The sequence below is a fragment of the Canis lupus genome, chromosome 34, assembly GCF_011100685.1.
Source record: "Canis lupus familiaris isolate Mischka breed German Shepherd chromosome 34, alternate assembly UU_Cfam_GSD_1.0, whole genome shotgun sequence".
NCBI lineage: Eukaryota > Metazoa > Chordata > Mammalia > Carnivora > Canidae > Canis > Canis lupus.
In genome coordinates this window covers 31,418,575-31,435,788 of record NC_049255.1, presented here as the reverse complement: position 1 = coordinate 31,435,788, position 17,214 = coordinate 31,418,575, and the positions used below count along the sequence as shown (strand labels likewise).

Genomic DNA, 17,214 nt, shown 5'->3' with positions numbered 1-17,214 from the left:
TGAGCCACCCAGGTGCCCCAATCTATCTATATCTTTATATTTGAAGACAGTTTGTATGGGTAGCTAATTGTTGGAATTGTTAGATTTTGCTTTTTTTTTTTTTTGTTAAGTAGCCTCCATGCTAGCATGGAATCTGATATGAGGCCTCAACTCACAACCCCAAGATTGAGTTCTGAGCTGAGATCAAGATTCCATTGCCTAAGTGAGTCACCCAGGCAATCTTTGGTAGTATTTGCTGTTTAATAGGTATGTTTAGACTGCTTATATATAAGTTGACTTAATATATGATATAATATATGATATAAGCATATAATTAACTGCCCTCTAAGTAGTTATAGTTTCTATTTGTTTCATTTGTTCTTTGTTTCTTGTTTTTCCTCTTTTTTGGTGTAATAGAAACATTTTATCATTTGATTTTGTCTTTACTTTTGGCTTAATTTTTATATCTCTCTTAAAAAAGTAATGAGTATACTATATATGTTTTAATTAATGGCAATCTAATTTCAAATGGTATGTTACTTTGTATGCTGTGTAAGGACCTCAATATCTGGGTATTTCCAATTGGCTTTCCATATTTTCTGCTATTTTGTCATATGTCTTACTTTTATAGAAGTTATAAACACAAAATTAATTCATGTTGTTTCTGCTTTGATCAGTTATTTTAAATCAATTAAAATATAACAAAAAATCAATTTATTTCATTAATACCATTTCTAAAGTTTTAATTTCTTTGTCTGCATCCAGGTTTCTCTCCTGTGCCATTGCTCTTCTGGGCTAAAGAAAGCACTTTAATATACCTTTAGGATAAATCCACTGTTAATAAGTTCTCTGCCTTTTTTTGTATTTCTAAGGAAATCAGTACTTACTTTCCATTTTTGAAAGATACATTTACTGAGTATAGGATTCTGGGTTAGTCTAGTGTGTGTGTGTGTGTGTGTGTGTGTGTGTGTGTGGTGTGTTAGATAACTCTAAGAATATCGTCTTTACCTTCTGGATTGTACTGTTCTGAGAAGAAACGTGCTATATTTCTCACCTTTGACCCCCTACATGTAATGAATCTCTTTTTCTTGATACCTTCAAGATTTTCTCCTTCCCATTAATCTTCAGCTACTAGGATATTATGAGTTTAGGGACATTTTGTTTGTTTATTTCATGCCTTTTGATGTTCTCTGAGTTCTTGGATCTTTGTTTTGATGTTTTTTATGATTTTTTTTAAATCTCAAATATTATCTCCAAATATTTATTATTTCTATCTTCTTCTGAGATTCAAATTAAGTTAGACCATTTGAAATTGTCCCGTAGTAGTTGGTTTTTTTTTCACTTTTTATTTAACTTTGTTTCAGCTTGAGTTTTTTTTTTTTTTTTTGCTTGAGTATTTTGTATTGATCTATCTTATTTCCTGATTGCTTTCTCAATTGTGTTGGCTTGAAAATGAATTCAAAGCCATCCTTCATCTCTTTTAGTGTGCTTTCACTTATAGCATATCCATTTCCTCATTACTCTTCTCATCTCTCAGTCAAAATTAACTGTTTCTCCATTCATGTTGTTTATTTTATGCACTATAGCTTTTAACATATTAATCATACTTGTTTTCAATCCCTTGTCTGAAAATGCTGACATCTAGTTCATTTCAGAATCTAATTCTGATGATTGCTTTGTTTCTTGACAGTATGTAGATTTATTCTTACTCCTCTATGAGCCTCATCATTATTGGTCGAATGTCAGACATCTTTTGTATGACAGTAGAAAATGTTATAAATATTATTCATTTCTGGAAATGAGAATTCATTTTCTTTCTAGTGAGGGATTTGAATCATTGACAACCTGAGCTGGGTTTGGCATTTGTTGCTGCTACAGTTATTCTCAGTGAAACAATGATTTTCAGTTCCTCTAGTGTTACCTTATGGGTAGATTGAGACTGATTTTCTATAGGATTTTTCTCATATTTTCTCCACACTCAGTTTATGTCTTTTTGTACCTACAACCTAGAGCATGTTTCTCCTTGCTGCTTCCCCTCTTTTGCAGTTTTTTTTTTTTAAGATTCTACTTATTTATTCATGAGAGACACAGAAAGAGAGGCAGAGACATATGCAGAGGGAAAAGCAGGACTCCACCCCAAGATCATGACCTGAGCCAAAGGGAGATGCTCAACTACTGCGCCACCCAGGTGCCCCTCACAGTTCTTTTTTACTAAACTCTTACTAGCCTTACGTTGGGAGTCCTGCTGTGTTGTTATCATGGGTCATCAGTCTTGGGTAGGTGCTATGGCCCTTTGTCTCATGGATGGGACTTAGTGATTCCATCCCTCCTTTCCCAGCAGAAGGTGGTTCCTAGTGGTTTATGGCCTTGTCCCTCCCAGCTGCAGTGTATTTTGTTGGTGATGCAGTCCAGCACCCTTCCCACTGTTTCTGCAGCAGTTGCTTTTCTCCATGCTGAGGCCTGAACTCTAGAGGAAGCTTTCTTCAATCTCTGGCTTTGACTCTTATCTTTTTTTGTGTGTATCTAGAAAGTTCCGTAAAGAAGAGCCTGTGTATAGGTATGAATTCCCCTTGAGTATGCAGCTCATGAATATACTCACAAATTACCCAAGATTCTATCTTTAGCAATTGGCTAAACATTTTAGCTGAAATCTTCTAACGGGCTTTATTGACAACTGGTACAAATAGCTTATGTGTACTTTCTTGTATCTAGAATAAACTTAACATTATCTAGTTCCACCTTGTCATTTGATAGATGAGGACTTTGAATCTCACAATAATAAACTGACTTAACTCTAATATACAGGTCTAGCTGTAGTTACCTAAAGTCAGTATTCTTTCCATAGTTTCCATGTTACAGGTAGATGCTTCTATGCAAAATGTGTCTAGGTCTGTGTTTTCCTTATATTCGTATCCCCAGTGCCTGGAAATATGTCATGCATGTAGTAGATGCTCAATTAACATTTTCTTAAATATTAATTGACATTCCATTGTTTAATTCCACCACATATAGCTTACCCATCATTCAATCTAACCCCTCAAAAAATTTTATGGAACTCCATGTAGAACCTAAACTAAGGTAAAATAAAATAAGAGAATATACAAGAGATATAATTATTTAAGTTATGAGCAGAGCAAGGCAATTGCCTACATGGTATGATTAATTTAAGTACTATTACTCTCCATTCTTAAATCGTTTGCTAATATCTCTATTCCATGATTGGAAATTCATTTCTTTATTTTAACATATCCCTTTAGACTTATTAAAATAAAATACCTCTAGAGAAGTATGAATCATAAAAATCTAGTTTACACTAATTCGGTTTATTCAGTAGAAAAAAAGAAAGGCCAATGTGGAGAGTATTGTTAGGTATTGGGATTGGGTTTGGGGAAATGAAACTTGAATGGACATTTACTGAATACATAATATGTAATTCTGACTTTTATAGACATTTTAATGCTAAAATTCGGCCGGTTCTTTCTATATACATCTTTTTCCAAAAGAAAAAAAATGATACTCAGAAATGTGTTTCAATTTGCCCTTGTTACTGTATAAAACTAGAATTCATAGCTCCATCAAGTACTGTGTACTTTTTCACTGTTCTGAAGTATCTTCCTGAGGTAAGGAAGATAAAAATGTGGAAGAAGAAGTCCACAGACAAGATTTAGAATATTGTTCTTTGTAGTTCTGCTAAATAGTAATTTAAAAAGAAAAAAAAATAGAGCTAAATGAAGATACAAAGATATGTCTTAGATCCTGACAGGTTGAAGGGTTTTTAAAACTCTGGATTAGGGATCCCTGGGTGGCGCAGCGGTTTGGCGCCTGCCTTTGGCCTAGGGCGCGATCCTGGAGACCCAGGATCGATTCCCACGTGGGGCTCCCGGTGCATGGAGCCTGCTTCTCTCTGCCTGTGTCTCTGCCTCTCTTTCCCTCTCTGTTACTATCATAAATAAATAAAAATTAAAAAAAAAATAACAACTAAAACTCTGGATTAATTTGAAACAGAAGAGTGAAAAGCAGGTGGTTGTCACTTTATTTAACTTTCATTATAGTAAGATGTATTTAAAGGGGGAATACTGAAAATGTGTCTCAATAAACTATCACTTTAATTTTTATATGCTCATTCCTTGTGACTACAAAATATTTGGACTGGCCTTTTATAGGCTTTTAAGACCCTGATCTCACACAATTTTAAAGAAATTCAAGTTCTCTCTCTATTTTAACAAAATGCATATTCATAGAAAAAGAAAAGGAAAACTACAGATAAAATGGATTTTTAAAATATGTCTGACAAAAATAGACCTCTTTTTTTGATCTTTTGAATAGCAGCTTTGCTATATTCCTCCTTTTCATATAAAAGGATGAAGTAGTGTATTGTTAATCATTTTCATGCACTGTGACTATTAACATTCTTTAATTATCCTGTTAATCAGTGTAAATGTCACCTGTTACAATATTCATACACTGCATCTATGTCATCCATTAGTCCAATTAATTAAAAACTCAAAGTTATTTATTGATTCATAAAATAAGTGGATACAGTTCATATACCTCTATAAATTTGCTGAATTAAAATTTTACATGTGAGCTGCATTTATCTTTCACTTTCCCACCCTCAAGCCAGAAAATTCTGTTTTTTGGTGTTCTTATGTTCTTATTCTTTATTTATGCAATGCCAGCCATCCTTTTAAAGAGCATTTACTTTTGAAGTTAGGTAAAATAAGAATCAGTTATGAACAAAATAAAGGCTTGCCTTCATGAAACTTGCTTTTTAATGGAGGAATACAGACAATTACAACCAATGCAGCCAATGAGTAAATTATACAGTATGTTAGAAAGTAATAATTGATACAGAAAAATACAGAGAAGCCTAAGGAGAAAAACCATGTAAGCAATTTGAATAAAATGGTCAGGAAAGACCTCATTAATAAAAAAAAAAAAAAAGAAAGAAAAGAAAGAAAAGAAAAGAAGTAGAAATGAGACCATAGACTATGTTACCTTCACAGTTTTTTTGGAGCTTCTACTCCCTTCTCAATATCCAAATATTCTTTCATTCTTTTTCCATATTCTTGCTAAGCAGAATTCCTTGCATATATTTAAGTATTAGAAAGAATATATAGAGGCTTGGCTCCTGACTGCTTCTGTTTTAAACCCATTCCAAACCCACAAAGCAAGGAGTTATGATGCCCAGTAACCAGTTTAGACTGAAGGAGAATCATATGGGGGATAAAAAATGATGCAATATTTCAGTAAATAATTGTAATTCAAAAGTTTTTGACTCTCAAGGAGTTAATACATTGAGTGTGAAGTTAAGACATACACATGTAAAATGACAATTACTATTAGATTGTAGAAAATCGGTAGATTTTAATATGTCATTTGATACGGTAAGTGATAGATAAGCAAAAATATGTGGATAATACTGATCTTATATACTTTTCATTTCAAGCCAGGAAGAAGAAATAATGTGATTTGCTATGGTTTGCAGCCCTTCAACGATTCAATTTTAAGATTGTTGTTTCTGCAAGCAGCTGTCCTGTCCCAGAAATTAGATAGGCTACTTAAATAATTTGAACTTCAACTTCTTCAAAATTAAAATGGATAAAACTTATTTTCCTACATCTTACCTGAAATTGTATGGAAAATAATTTACAAAGTTGTATGTTTGTTTCTTAGAACATGTTGTATCTCTCTGAATATCTTTTTAAATCATATTTAAGTTTATAAAATTAGCATATTTTTATTACATATGAAATAATATAGTGCCAAAGTGTCATATAATTTCATCTAGCTCTCTTGTATCCAAATAAACAGATGTTATAAGTATGATGGTTGACTATCTATTTTCTCCTTAAGTTCATCCAGGATATATTTTTATTTTTGAGAAATGAAGAGAGAAGTGTCTGTTTAGTAGCTCTGTTTTCATAATACTATATTTTTCAATTACCTGTAAACCTTGGGCTACTATGAGAACATATTATATCATTTTAACAATTACTTTGTTAAAAAAATCACGATAGGAATTTTGATTGTTTTCACATACTCCATGTTTTTTAAAACAGGAAAATTCATTAAAAAATATATGCTGTATATCACTACTACATCACTAGTACTGTAAGTTTTCTTCTAAAGTGTACTATAGCTGTGTAAGCAATTGGTCTAAATTATGTTTATTAATTTGGGATGAGGAGCAGCATATGAGTACTAGAAACCCACTTTGGGCCTCAAGCCTCTGGCAATTCTTTCCCTATGCTGTTTCCCAGGATTGTGTTTGTAGTGAGCAACCTTGAGAGGTGAGGTGTTACAAGATAAAAATTGGGTTTACTTACTGCTTGATATAAAAGCAGTAATTCCCAAAGGTCAGTGCTCCCCAACTATGAAGAACCCCACAGTGTATGTAACATGAATGCTTCATGGATGGCAACCTGGCCATTCATGTTGCCCCAAAGAGAATTGGGGGCAGAGTGAGCTGACACAAATATGCTGATGGTCATGCTGCTTGCTGTGCTATGTCCCTAACTCAGCACTTTCTTATCTTCTAGCATATGTAACAATTGAGGTCCACTTATTAAGTCACGTGTAGAATACAATCAAATCCCAGATTCCACAATGAGCAATACATAAATTACAGAAAACAACTGCCTTACTAGAAAAAAATCAGGTGGAAAATATGGTCCCTTTTCAGGATTCATTCTTAAACACATGCAAGAATATAGATAGAGAGAGAGAGAGAGAGAGACTACCCCAAATCTTGAATAACATGAGAAATGTATCTTATTAAAATCTTAAAATTACACATGCAGCTTATTTGTCAGGTAGAGTTTTATCATGTTTTTGTCTTTTAGAAATATAAAGGTAATCCCTCACATCTTTAGAAATATATTTCCTTTCATAGTGTTACTTTCAGATGGTAACATTCAGTGCAGGAATTACAAAGCATCTGAGAAATCATTCTCTGGAAGCAATCTTTGCCATTATGAGCCTCTGCTAACTTACATGGTCAATTTAATATAAATTTTTACTTTCAAAAGATGACAGTGTCCTACTTAGTAGTCAGAAAATAATATGAAGTCAAGTTCTTAACTGCAAAATAATTTCAAGGAAATGTTACCAAAATAAATTGAAATATTCTCTTTGGTCTGCTGCTTGAGATATCTGATATAACATAGGGTGTTAGCTCAAAAAGAAAAATTAAATTTATTTTTACAAAAGATATCTGGAGCACTTATTTTTTTTCATAATCCATAGCTCTTTAACTATTTTCTTTTAAGATGCACTGAGCTATTTTAATTGAGGGGAAAGCCCATAGAAGCAGCTTGCTTTAAATCCTAGCTTTTCCCTTTCTGCTAGATTGATTTTTTGGTATTTATAACCAGGGCCCATAATATTAGCCACCGTGGACTGGCTTTAACTTTTTTATAGTCATTATGGTATTTTCTGTTTCTGTAATCATGATAAATATAGCAAAATCTACTTTTAATACTTTACTAGGGACATAGGGATCTGTTACAAAATAGGGGAAAATAAATTGGAGGGAATAAAAATAAATTAAAAAGGATATTGCTTGACAACTTTAATAGCATGGTAATAATAACATGTATTGAAACTAAAACTTATAATTTTTGTAAACAAAAACATAAACTCTCAAATTGCAAAACCCCAAGAGCAAGCAGGCATGTTCTAGCAAGTATATCTATGCTTTTAAAGCCTGATACTGTCGCTAGAGGACAATTGAGTAATAATAATCAACTACAGAAGAAAGTGCTCTTGCTCAATAAAGATAATCTGGACAGCATGCAGCCAAGAAATTTTAATACTGCCCACATAAATTTCAGGAGGCCTATGAAATCATACTCCACCTGTCATTTAGGACTTAACACATTTTACTGGAATTTTCTTCGCTAAATGAAATGTAATAGGGACAGAAATAAATTCTACTAGAAGACTAGGTCGTTAACAGTAAGAAGCACTAGCAGAAATGGTACGTTGGTGAGCTGAGAACCAGAAGCCTTTCAAAAATAGCCCCCTTCGCTTGGAATCTCAGTCATAGTAGATTTACACATTGACATTCTAGAGACAAAATGCCCAAGAACAAACCTACTTTTGTTGTATTAATCGAGTGCTGGGAAAAGCAGGTGTGGAATTTTCATGTTCAGATAGATAGTTGGGAGAGGTGGAGCCAGGTCGAAAATGGCAGAGCCTTTAGTAGTTAAGCAGTGAGTGTGGAGAGAAGGGAATTGTGACAATAAGAGAACTGTTTTTGGAACTCCATGGTATTATTTTTAACCAGCTACAATTTTCTTAACCTTTAAGATTAGCTTGGCTTAACCTCAAGACTCCTTTTATGGATTTCTGATAACATTTGAAGGCAGAGGTAACTTTGTAGAGTGTCTCTATATTTGAGACAAATTATATTTGTAATAATTTGAGCATGTCTCAAGATATATCTAAAGCAATATGGAGGTCGTCAATATGGTGTGCATAGTACAAATACAAATTCTAAGATCTTAAGCGACCTTTGTACATCAAATAATTTATAGAATTATTTTTTTAAAGATTTTATTTATTTATTCACGAGAGACACACACATAGAGAGAGAGAGAGAGGCAGAGACACAAGCAGAGGGAGAGGCAGGCCCCATGCAGGGAACCCGACGTGGGACTCGATCCCAGGACCCCAGGGTCATGCCCTGGGCTGAAGGCAGACGCTAAACCGCTGAGCCACCTAAGCTGCCCAATTTCTGCAATTATCACTTCAGTTAGGATACAAGAATGATATTTTGTGGTGGTATTTGTATCCTTTATCACAATTGTAATAAAAAGTATTTTTCAGATCCATGTTTGCTGTTCAATTTTCTGACTCCGTGATGACGCTGATTCTATTACTCTGACCGTTCAATAAATATTTGTTGAAATAATGTGGAATAATGAATCTGCATAGAGTGAAGAAGCCTATAGGGGGATCCCTATGAAAGAAGAGGGCAGAACCAGAGAATGAAGAAGATCTGGCTCCTGGCCACATCAGTCCTAGAGAGCTATCTGTGCTCTCACATGGAAGGCTCAGTTATCCACAGAGCTGTTTGCTTTGGTGACAGTTGGCCATCATATTTAGATATTTTATATTCTTTGTCAATTGTGTCACTATCATTACTTCATTCATTTTGCACATTAGTCCTTTTAACTAATGTATAACTGATTTTTTAATAGAATTCTTGTAATCCTAACAAGAATTTTAGAGGTAGATTTTGATGAAGTTTGGTGAAGTGTCATGTAGACACTATAGTGTCAGTCATTAACTTAAAAATATCAGTCCTGAAGCCACATTGCCTGGGTTCAAATGTCTTTCTGTTCTTGCTATTTCATGTATTTGATAACTCTGTGGAAATTGAAGCACTCCAAATCCTGGAAGAGAGCTCCTGGCATCACCAGAGACTGTAAGATCACCAGAAGGCTCTTCAAGATTCCATGACCATGTTTTAATGAGGTATGCATTGAAGTCACATCAACACTTCACCTCACATGACCAGAAATCATATGGCCTGTATATAGTATTGCAGTTAAGTGAAAAATGAACCTAGTTTCTGATCCCTACCACTTTTCTTTATAAACAATGCTTTTATAACAATCAGATGAACAACTCTTGACACTCATGATCTCCAACTCATACTCAGGGGGAAGGTCTTGTATTTCCCCCTTCCATTTACCCAAGCAGCAGGCTCCCTAGTGAATTCCAAAACAGCATCCCTCCTCCAAGCATTTATCATTGTTGGGTTCTTTTTTGCTGATCATAAAATGGTGACTCCCGGGCAGCCTGGGTGGCTCAGTGGTTTAGTGCCTGCCTTCAGCCCAGGGCCTGATCCTGGAGGCCCTGGATTACCCCATGTCGGGCTCCTTGCATGGAGCCTGCTTCTCCCTCTGCCTGTGTCTCTGCCTCTCTCTGTGTCTCTCATGAATAAATAAATAAAATCTTTTAAAAAAATTAAAATGGTGACTCCCACTCTTCTCATGAACTCGACCTTCAGTACCGGGAGTAGACTGGATAATGACCCCACAGATGTCCTTATCCTAATCTCTGGAACCTGTAAATGTTATTTTATATAGCAAAAGAAACTTTGCAGTTAGGATTAAGAAAAGGATTTTGAGATGAGAAAATGATCTCGGTGGGCCTAATTTAATCAGAAGGGTCCTTTATAAGAGTCAAGCAGATCAGAGAGAGAAAAAGATGATGTTGATAATGGAAGCAGAGATTAAGTGATATTGCCAGGAACCAAAGAGTGCTGGTATTCTCTAGAATCTAAGAAGCAAGAAACCACTAACCTTGACAGAACTTTGATTCTGGTCTGGTCAGGTCCATGTCAGACAAGTCACCTACAAAACTGTAAAAGATTAAATTTTTGTTGTTTCAAATAACTAAGTTTATGGTAATTTGTCATATCTGCAATTGGAAACTACAAGCATTCGTCAAAGATATTGCAGGTTCAATCTCAGACCACTGCAATGAAGTGAATACTGTAATAAAGCAAGTTGAATTAATTTTTTGGTCTCCCAGTACATGTAAAAGTTATATTTCCACTGTACTAGAGTCTATTAAGTGCGCAATAAATAGCATTAAGTTTAAAATAGCAATGTATATATCTTAATTAAAAATCCTTAGTTTCTAAAAAATTCTAGCCATCATTTGAGTTTTCAACAACTCATAATCACTGAGCACGGGTGATCATAACAAATATAATAATAATGAAAATGTTTGAAATATTGTGAGAATTACCAAAACATGATGCGGAGATACGAAGTGAGCCTTTGTACCTATATAGACTTGATTGACACAGGTTGCCACAAACTTTCATTTGCAGAGAACAATATTTGCCAAGCACAATAAAACAAGGTACACCTGTAATACAAAACTTGTCTGTGTATATATTTATTGAGAAGGCGAGTGGAATAATTTTAAGGGGAAGAAGCATGACATATCTAAAATTTCTATGAAGCTGAAGTTGCCATATATCAAAGCTCATGTGTTTCCAGATGTAAATTCAAATTCTCAACAAGTTTTTGCCTTTGATATAAGTGATGTTTATAATAATTTTCTACAGTCTGTAGTCCTGTAGTTCTGCATCCTGTGATCCCACTTGGAGACATGCTAGAACAGGATCTTTTTGCTTTCAAATGCCTCTACAGAGGCACTTATCAAAGCTGTGAATATAGTATCTGCTTATCCTGGTTGACTCAAAATCTTTCAAAGGGACGCAGTACGTACTGTGGTAGCTCGATATTCCCCAGGCATTTGTACAGGAGAGAATTCAAGAGGGGCTGAAAGTGGCATTGCTATGTGCAAGTTATAAATAAGCTTAAAAGATACCAGGCTTATGTGGGGATCTTTTTTCAATTTTTCAGAATTAACTTCACAGCAGAAATAGAAGCATTTCTCAAAGTTGAAAGGTGAGCGTAAACTATGTGAAATATAACGCAAAATTCAGGAGTTGAGGATATATGGACACAAAAAAATTTTTGAGAAAAATAAGTAATTGTAATACTTGGTAAAGGAATGTATTAAATATTGACAAGTAAATGGATTCCTTCTGTTCACAGAATATGGGGCTTCTCTCCATGTCAGAGAAAGGTGCAAATATTTACCAGTTTCTTTATTACTTTTAAGAAAAGAGAAACTTCCCAGAATAGAGCTTCTTAACAATTTATTTACAGGTATGAAACCGAATAAAGAATCAATTTTTTTTACCTTGTGAAGGAGCCACTACAGTAGGATATGTCAGTTTTCAATTGAAGTTTGAATAAAAGATATTTTGGCCAGAGCCATGTTAAAAGAATTAACAACACTTATCATAAAGTACAAGTACTAAACATAGATGTCTATACTTATTCCAGGCATGCCTATTTATCTACCTTTACAACAGCAAAAAATCTTAATTAACTTCTCTGAAAATGCAATGTTCTGATAAGCAATATCACAAGGCTGGATTTGAATGAATAAATAAACCACCACTAGGATGGGACAGAAACAGGAACGTGTTGGAGAAAGAGATCTAAAGCCCTCAGAAGACCACGGCTCTAGATTTTGTTCCCACTACTAAAGCACCAGGTCTACTTGGATTAATCAACTTGGTTGTATAGTTGCTACTAATCCCCATTCTCGAGTCTACTTAATAATACCTACCTTAGGTTGAAAGACAGAAAAGTTGAAGTATACAAAAGCATACTTTTAAATTTCAAATACTATATGAATTTTCACATGAAAAAAAAAAGCCCATTTGAAATTACCATTAGAAGAATGTTCATCCTAGCTCATTCTCAAAAGGATGAGGAGCACTTCACTTCTAACCCTGTATTTTTCTTCCATAAAACTTCTTTCTTATCAGTGAGAGCTCAGGTGTGGTCGGTAGGTTTTAGTATCATATCAGCCTCCAAATCTGCATCAAATAACACAAATTTAAATAAAAATTGTGTTCCTGGAATGTGTATTAGTTTTCTATAGCTGTCTCACAAATTCTTTCAAATTCACCAGCTTAAAAAAATACACCCACTTATTTTTTGCCCATCTCCCTGAGTCAGGCGTGCAGATACAGTTAAGCTGGGTCTTCTCTGGTCGTAGAAGACTGCCATCTGGTCCTAAGCTGGGCCTGCACCTCCTCACCAGACCTCTTCCAAGCTTGTGTGGGTTTTTTTTTTTTTTAATAAATTTATTTTTTATTGGTGTTCAATTTGCCAACATAGAGAATAACACCCAGTGTTCATCCCGTCAAGTGCCCCCTCAGTGCCCGTCACCCATTCACCCCCACCCCCTGCCCATCTCCCCCCTTCCACCACCTCTAGTTCGTTTCCCAGAGTTAGCAGTCTTTACGTTCTGTCTCCCTTTCTGATATTTCCCACACATTTCTTCTCCCTTCCCTTATATTCCCTTTCACTATTATTTATATTCCCCAAATGAAAGAGAACATATGTTTGTCCTTCTCCGACTGACTTACTTCACTCAGCATAATACCCTCCAGTTCCATCCACGTTGAAGCAAATGGTGGGTATTTGTCGTTTCTAATGGCTGAGGAATATTCCATCGTATACATAGACCACAGCTTCTTTATCCATTCATCTGTCGATGGACACCGAGGCTCCTTCCACAGTTTGGCTATTGTGGACATTGCTGCTAGAAACATCGGGGTGCAGGTGTCCCGGCGTTTCATTGCATCTGTATCTTTGGGGTAAATCCCCAGCAGTGCAATTGCTGGGTCGTAGGGCAGGTCTATTTTTAACTCTTTGAGGAACCTCCACACAGTTTTCCAGAGTGGCTGCACCAGTTCACATTCCCACCAACAGTGTAAGAGGGTTCCCTTTTCTCCACATCCTCTCCAACATTTGTGGTTTCCTGCCTTGTTAATTTTCCCATTCTCACTGGTGTGAGGTGGTATCTCATTGTGGTTTTGATTTGTATTTCCCTGATGGCAAGTGATGCGGAGCATTTTCTCATGTGCGTGTTGGCCATGTCTATGTCTTCCTCTGTGAGATTTCTGTTCATGTCTTTTGCCCATTTCATGATTGGATTGTTTGTTTCTTTGGTGTTGAGTTTAATAAGTTCTTTATAGATCTTGGAAACTAGCCCTTTATCTGATATGTCATCTGCAAATACCTTCTCCCATTCTGTAGGTTGTCTTTTAGTTTTGTTGACTGTATCCTTTGCTGTGCAAAAGCTTCTTATCTTGGTGAAGTCCCAATAGTTCATTTTTGCTTTTGTTTCCTTTGCCTTCGTGGATGTATCTTGCAAGAAGTTACTGTGGCCAAGTTCAAAAAGGGTGTTGCCTGTGTTCTCCTCTAGGATTTTGATGGCATCTTGTCTCACATTTAGATCTTTCATCCATTTTGAGTTTATCTTTGTGTATGGTGCAAGAGAGTGGTCTAGGTTCATTCTTCTGCATGTGGATGTCCAATTTTCCCAGCACCATTTATTGAAGAGACTGTCTTTCTTCCAATGGATAGTCTTTCCTCCTTTATCGAATATTAGTTGACCGTAAAGTTCAGCTTTTGTGGTTGTTGAGAGAATTCACTTCCTTGCAGTGGTGGAAGTGAGATCCTCAGGTCCTGAGGTCATCTCTTTTCATAGGACATTCACAAAATGGTCGTTTGCTGTCTTCAGGATGACCAGGACAGTGTCTTTGATGCTTCAGCATCTTTTAAAGACCACGTACAATCAGGCAGGCCCATTGAGCAGAACCCTTCTTTTGATTGACTCAACGTCAGCTGATGTGAGACCTTAATTCCATATGCAGATGCCTTTCCCTTCGCCATGGAATCTAATCAGAGGGCTAACACCATTGTATTTGCCTCTCCTGCCTACACTCAAAGGATTGGATTATAGAAGCCACATATGCCAGGAGTCAGGACGCCGTTAGAATTCTGGCTCCCACCATGTATAAATGGAATAAAACTTCAAGCAAAGTGTCCTAACTCTTGTCTGCAAGCACCTCCTAACCTTGTCCTATTTCTAATCAGATTATTGTTTTGAAGATTCCCCTCCCCATAATGTAGACATTCTAGAGTTACAACTGCTAGTACTGCGTTTCACTCTCCTTCAATTCACCATTTCTCAACTCTCTTTTTTTCATAATCACTCCCATGGATCCATTTTAGACATTTCTTTTTTCCAATAATCCCACATGAAAATTTAATACCATAGATCATATGTATACATTTGTTTACATGTTCTATATATTCCTGTGCTTTATATATAACAAAGAGGAAGACTGTTCAGGAACTGGTTTTTGCTCCCTTGGGTGCAATATCGCCCCCGCTGAGAACGAGCGCTCTAAGAAAAAGTTCTTGATTCTCTTTGTTACTCAGCTTTGGATACAGCACCGAAACTAATTTAATACTGCATAATTCATAGAAATGGATGAATGCGTGCGTGCTTATGAAGCAAGCCCTTAACCTAGAGGCTAGCTATAGAATTTGTGAAAAGTGTTCTTTTCCTTTGGTACATTTCTTCTTTGACTTTGATTGAATTTGGTGCCCGAGTTTGAATTACATCATTTGTGGCAAATATCCGTACACAGGGATGGACAGAGGCAGGAACTAAAATTTGGAATAGCCATTGATTTCTGGGTATTAACAACCGAACACATGGCTGTATAGAATGTAGTGATATCAGTGGACCATAATTATTCATGCATCTCAATTATTCATAGTCTCCCTTACTCCCAGAGTATGGATAATCACTATGTCTTCCTTATGTGAAACACTGATTAAAAATAATAACTCAACTAGTGCTTGAAAAACAATTAGGATACTTATAAAAATATTTTTTAATCATATTGTCATTTTCTTTACTCGACTCTTTGGCATAGATAGTTAACTGCTGTAAAAATGTCACATGAATTAAGAACAAGACTTGAAAATACTTGAGAGTATTCATGGAATGTACTGGATGGAGGAGCAAAGGCTGAATGACAGAAAGCAGTACTGTCAAGCTAGTGGAGACACTATGTTACATTGTGTTACACCGAGCAACACAATACAAGCTCCTCTCAGGTGTACCTGTCTGGGTACAATGTATAGGTTGTCCCTAATGTCGGGAGATATGAATGCAGCTCCATCGTGCCATCAAGCATGAGGTTGATCTAGAAAAAAAAAATTATGTTTCCACACTTCACAGACACCCCACAAAAATGAATTCTTAGTGCAAGAAACAGTAGGGAGTGTGAACACATACTAGATGGCCATAGCAACCCAGAGTGAAATGTCTGTATCTGTTTTACCATGAATGTTTTGGTTTCCTGCACAGTGACTGAAGCGTAGTATATAGCACTCTTTCCCTGCAATTCCTTCTTTCAAGAAACGTTCACTGATTGTCTACTATGTGGTAGGAGCAATTCTAGATATTTGATACAAATGGTGAATAACCTTGAAGTGTTCAGAATCCAGCACAACAGTTCTAGAAATGTGATGTGTATCACCTGCAAAGCTCGTTAAAACATAGATTCCTGGATCCTACCCCGAGAGAATATTTTCAAATAAGTTTGAAAATCAGCCCCACGATTCCACATGTCTAGCGGGAAGCCAGAGCTTATGTGGCTGGTCTACAAACCGCACTTACCTGAGAGGTGATCAGTGATATAACATAATGCATTTTGGAAAAAAAAATGCATTTTGAGCAACAAGTTTATTCTTCTTTGATTCATTCTGGACATGCTTCTTCCTTCTACTCAGATCCCTCACTATTCTATTATTTCTGCTACCTTCCCTTCCTTCACAATTGCCTCTGGGGTGTTTATTTTCATACTTCTGAGTTCTAAGATGGTTTTTCAAAAAACAAAACAAAACATGAGATCTCTTCTTAATAGTAATATCCTTTCGCTGACAGCTCTTTAAATACTTTGTTCTCCTTACTACATTTATAACCAAACAAGAAAAGAAGTATGTTATAAGAAAATGTTTGAGGGTAAATAATGCAAGCCAGAGTTCTGGAGAGAGCAAAATTTAGTCAGAAGAAGAATTCCTTATCTTCCAAATATGTGAATTGAAGCAACCTTACGTAGGCAGTAAACAGAGTTTAATGTTGTAAATAAGCAAAACTTACACCCAAAGTAATCACCATATTGGTATACTTAATCATTCTTGCAATATATGATATCTAGGCACAGTGCAAAGTGGGATATTTGTAATGATAAAGCTAATCCTGTATTTTTCCCCTTCTTGAATCAATGTTACTTCAAGATCTATAAATAACGGCAAAGCAATAGGTTTTCTAATAACATGCACAATTTAATATTCCTCTCTTACCCATACATTAAAGAAACACACATTCTTACATAATATACTTAAGTAATTAGGATTCCTCTTCTGAGCTCTAGTCAATGGTACTAGAAACATTTTTCAGTATATATGTTATCTGTGTCTGTGTCTAAGCAAGAGGAAAAGAGTGATGAGAGAAAGTGAAGAGGAGAGCAGGAGCATGGAGGAAAGAAAGAAGAGGAAACTGAAAACAACACCATGGGTTTCATCCATAAAAATAGCAAGTCTCCATTCAGTAAGCCAGAATTAATTGTATGATCAATTCACTCCTTTCATTTAAAATGCCCGAGGACACTTGCTTGTTACGTACTCATGATAAATATATTTTTTAAGGTTTGAGCTCTTCATACAGAAAATGTTTATTGGAAAAAAGTTCTTTTTGTTGATACATATATTTATCCTTTTAAAAAATATACTTTATTTATTTATTTATTTTGAAAGA

The 17,214-nt window shown here is 35.5% G+C and overlaps 1 long non-coding RNA gene across 4 annotated transcripts in view; it reads right to left on the bottom strand.

Moving 5' to 3' along the window:
• LOC102156697 overlaps nucleotides 1-17,214 on the bottom strand; it is an 87,612-nt gene that overhangs the window by 45,696 nt on the left and 24,702 nt on the right. For all 4 annotated transcript variants that reach the window (XR_005383946.1, XR_005383945.1, XR_005383947.1 and 1 more), the window contains 2 exons: nucleotides 12,255-12,403; nucleotides 10,296-10,354 (listed from right to left, as the gene is read on the bottom strand). This is a non-coding gene — a long non-coding RNA (uncharacterized LOC102156697). The remainder of the gene's footprint in view (nucleotides 1-10,295; nucleotides 10,355-12,254; nucleotides 12,404-17,214) is intronic.